Raw genomic sequence first — 4767 nt, 5'->3', positions numbered from 1 at the left:
GGGCCCCCCCCCCCCCCCCCCCGCCACCAGCCCCCGCCGGCCGCAGCCTGTGCTGTTTGGGGATGTTTCCAGTCCACCCCCAACTCCATTCACTTCAGCGCCTCCGTTCATCCGCCCGTTCCCCGCGTGCACACGCCACACGCTGAGTCCCAGGCCCCGGCGCTCTCCCTCCCCCGCCCACCTGGGAGCCCGCCTCCCTCCCCAGGGCGGCCGCTCACTCTCCCCCCCGCCAAGGGCTAGGGGACTTCTGAGGGTGATTCTTGGTGGCAGGAGGCAGGAGGCTTCTCCTTAGCGTCTCGCAGCCTCCCTGGGTCGCCTCCCCCGTCCCCGTGACTAGGCGATGCTGGAGCCGGCTGCGGATCGGACCAGTCCCGTGTCCCTAACTCAGCAGCCGCCCTCATTGCCCTGCCCGAGGCCAAGGCGGCTCCTGGTGCTGAAGGACAGCTCCCAGCTCGGCTGCCGCAGAGGACTGGGCTCGGAGAGCGCCTTGGAGGGGGGGGCAAGACGGTGGGCTACGGATGGGTAGTAGAGATAGGGTGTCGTTTCTGCCCTTAGTAAGATTTGCAGCAGCCTCTCCCCCCTTCCTAGCTTCCTGGCTCCCCCTACAGGCTGCTGAGAATAGCTGAGAGAGAGTTAGGGAAGCTGTGCCGCCCGGATGGAACCATGTGCTTGGGGCCCTCACAGAGTCACATGGCACTAGGAACTCAGACGTACAAACCTCCTGCCACGCCACTAACCTTGTTTGGATTCCACCAAATCTCAGACTGGTCCTGTTGTCTACTTCCTTTCCTCACTCCCTCCCACTCCCAGTAACTCCCCCATTCAAATATTTAATCAACCATCACCAGTAAAAATGTGTTAATATTAAGAAAAACAGCAATAAGGAAAATTGCCTTTATTGAGTGTATACTAGGTGCTAGGTTACTGCTCTGGGTGCCTTACACAAATTATTTCATCTAATCTTCACAACAATCTTATGAGGTAGGCACTATTGTTATCCTCATTTACATGTGAGGAAGCTGAGGTTTAGAGTGCTGAAGTTGCCTAAGGCCACAGAACTGGTAACTGATGAAGCCAAGGCAGTAACCCAGGCAGTCTGGCTCTAGAGCTCTCTTAACATTCCAGGAAAGCCCTGGAAAGATGAAGGGGTGGAAGACACAGTCCTGCCTTAAAGGAAATTGTAGTCTACGGGAGGAAAAGAAAGCAGGTAATTTGGCTAATGGGAGGATTCATGGGCTGGAGACTTGGGTTCAAGCAATAGTTCTACCACTGAACATAGCATGTGTCCTTGAGAGAGTCCTTTCTTCCTCTGAGTCTTGGTTTTCCCCTAACACGAGGGGATACCAAGGGTTAAATGAGATAGGTGGGGATCACTAGCACTACTCGGGGTGGGCTGGGGTGGGTGCATGAACAGTTTCTGGAAGAGTGAAAATTTGAGCTGGTTCTTAAAGAAATAGCAGGATTTGGGTGGGGGTGGGAAGGGAGTTCCACTTAAGAGGAATGCAGTTGAATGTTTCAGGGATGAGGAGGAGCCCTGTGTGATTCTGAAGCCACAAGTGTGACAGTTTGGCTGTATTGGTGGTGAAAGCTTGTGGGGAAGGGAGTAGAGGGATATGAGACAAGGAACAAAACTGTCAGGCATTTGGGAGGCCTTATTCATTCATTATGTTCCAAGTACTATGCTGGGGACCAGGTAGGAGACTGAAGGGGACTAGGTAGGCATGGCTCCACCCTTGAGACACTCACAGTTGAATTAGGGATGCAGACATTTTTTAAATTAAAAAAAAATTTTTTTAAAGATTTTATTTATTAATTTGACAGAGAGAGAGAGACAGCGAGAGAGGGAACACAAGCAGGGGGAGCGTGAGAGGGAGAAGCAAGCTTCCCACTGAGCAGGGAGCCCGATGCGGGGCTCGATCCCAGGACCCTGGAATCATGACCTGAGCCGAAGGCAGACGCTTAATGACTGAGCCACCCAGGCGCCCTGGGATGCAGACATTTTATTATTTTTTTAAATTATTTTTTTAAGATTTTATTTATTTATTTGACAGAGAGAGACAGCGAGAGAGGGAACACAAGCAGGGGGAGTGGAAGAGGGAGAAGCAGGCTTCCCGCTGAGCAGGGAGCCTGATGGGGGGCTCGATCCCAGGACCCTGGGATCATGACCTGAGCCGAAGGCAGACGCTTAATGACTGAGCCACCCAGGCGCCCGGATGCAGACATTTTAAAGAAGAAATTGCAACCCTGTGCAATAAGGATAAATATGAGTGGGAGGAAGGAGAGGTTTTCCTCCCGTAAGGGAAAGGACTGATCAACTCTGCCGGCTTCCCTCAGAGACAACTTTGCACACAGCCACATGAGTTGGGGGCATTCATTCATTCATTTGGTAAACACCTTTTGAAGATCGGTTATGTTCCAGATGCTGTACTAGGCATCAGAGATATGGGCATGAGTAAAATATGTTTTGGGCTGAAGGAGTTCAGCTGAAGTCTTAGGGATGAGTAAGAATTGGCTAGACAGATAGGAGAGAAGGTGGTGTGTGAAGGATGTCCCAGGCAGAGGGAATGTCATGTGTAACGGCCCAGGAGCAAAGCCAAGAATGGCATGTTCAGAAACCTGCAAAGTAGTTCATTGTGAATAGGTGTGAAATAGGAGCACTGCCAAAGATGAGGCTGAGGATTTGGCAGGAGCCAAGTCATGAAGGGCCCTGGGTGTTGTGCTAAGTAGTTTGGACTTTATCCCAGGGGTACTAAGAGCCACAGAAGAGGCTGAAAGGTTTTCAGCAGGAGGTGACACAATCAGATTTGTATTTTTAGAAGATTCATTTGGCGGCAGGATGGAGATTGGGTAGGGGCAGGGGGAGACTTGAGGCAGGGAAACTGGTTAGGAGACTGGTTAGTAGTTCATATGAGAGGTGTTAAAGGCTAAACAAAGCAGCAGTAGGGGTAAAGAGAAGAAATACACATGGGAGGGAAATGACAGGTAGAATTAAAAGGACCTAGGGCTGGCCTAGATGCAAGGAATAAAGTAGAGCCTGAAGGAAGATGAAACCAAAGGGTTCGAGTCAGTGACATTGGCATGACTGCCCCTGCCTCCCTAGGAACTGTCTTTCCAGAGCCATTCTTTGTTTAGCCCTTGGAGGGTTCAGTGTTCTGTTTAACAAAGAAGGCTAATCGCTTACAGATACCTGGTTCGGAGCTGATTGGCAGGGCCACAGTGATTGACACCCTTGAATGCCAATGAAAGAGCAGCCTGCCAGGCCTAGACTCTCAGCTCTGAGCACCTCTGGAGCTTTCTGTGAGAAGTCACTCAGACAAGACTCCCTCCCTCCCCCAGCACACACAGGGCGAAAAGTGTCTCACAAAGGTCCATTTATCACAGGAGCACAATATAACAATAACTTACCTACACAGTACCTGCCGCACACAAAGGAGAAGTAGTAGCATACCAGCGGTCAGAGCAAGCTCTCATTCTCTCGCTCTAGAGGACACAAGAAATTGGGATTGGGGAAAGGAAGGCATTGGCCTCTAATCAGGCCCCTGGAGCAGAATAGCCAGGTGGGGAACGGGACTGCTGCTCCCCAGAACCGGTGGGCCCTGGCCAGCCTTCCTCCCAGCCCTTTTTCTCTACCTGCTCCAGGTTAGCAGAGGCTAAGCCTGGAGGATAAGGGTGGGTCACTTCTGATGGGATCCAGACTGCCCAGCAAGAGTGATAGAGTGCCCCCAAACCTGGTAGGGGGGAGACAACTTGGGGTAGAAGGAGGAAGGGAAGGTTTTCCACTGTGAAATTCTGACAATTAGGAAGAAGAAAAAGTGGGAGCCTTTTAAAGAGACCAATATGGTTACAACAGGGAGCTTTCTGTTAAGCTCAGATCTTAAAAGGTCATAGGAAAAAGATGGAAACAAGAGCTTGCAATTAAGGCTGAATCTAAGAACCTGTAAGAAGAGGGTCAGGATGGCTAAAGCACAGCTTGAACTAAAGCTTGTCGGGCTCTGCCTGGATCCCACCCTCTGTGCCCCTTCCTCCCTTCATATAGGTGGAGTACTTTCCCTCCCTCCTGCAGGCTACACCTGTCCTAAGATAGAAAGATGGAAGTAACCTCACCCTGTATACTGGAACTCAGCATCAAGTAGCCCCTTTGCTACCAGTATGAGTCTTATCTCAGGTTTCCACTGAGCCTCTATCTCATTGCTCAGCTTGATCCCTGGCCTTCTGTCTCCTTGTCCTGTGGCTGAGTCCCCCAGTCAGAGACCCTGCCTGACCACCAGTCCCCTATCAAGTCCTAGGCCCAGTATGTTCTTTAATCCACCATCTAGGGAGAAAGTCCTGACCCCAAGCCTCCACCCAGTGTCTGAGGCCTAATGGCCTACTGATGGACTCCTCTGACCCCAACTGCCCACTTGTATTTCTAAGTGTCTAAATTCTTGAACTCATGTTAGCTCTCCATTTGGATCCCCAGTTTTCCTATATGGTAACCCTATGTCATTTAGGTATGCTTTTGGTTGCAAATAATAGACAGCTCTACAATAGTGGCTATTATTTGTCTTGTGTACCAAAAATTCCCTGAATACATGGTCCAGGGCTGGTATGGCCGTTCAACAATGCCATCAAGGCCCTGGCTTTTTGTTTTGTTTTGTTTTGTTTTAAAGATTTTATTTATTTATTTGTGAGAGAGAGAGAGAGAATGAGAGAGCACAAGCAGGGGAGTGGCATGTAGAGGGAGAAGCAGGCTCCCCTCTGAGCAAGGTGCCCGATGTGGGGCTCAAT

The sequence above is a fragment of the Mirounga leonina genome, unplaced genomic scaffold (genome assembly GCF_011800145.1).
Source record: "Mirounga leonina isolate KUSES-001 unplaced genomic scaffold, KU_Mleo_1.0 Mir_204, whole genome shotgun sequence".
NCBI lineage: Eukaryota > Metazoa > Chordata > Mammalia > Carnivora > Phocidae > Mirounga > Mirounga leonina.
The sequence above is the reverse complement of the archived record's forward strand: the minus strand, read 5'-3'. Positions refer to the sequence as shown.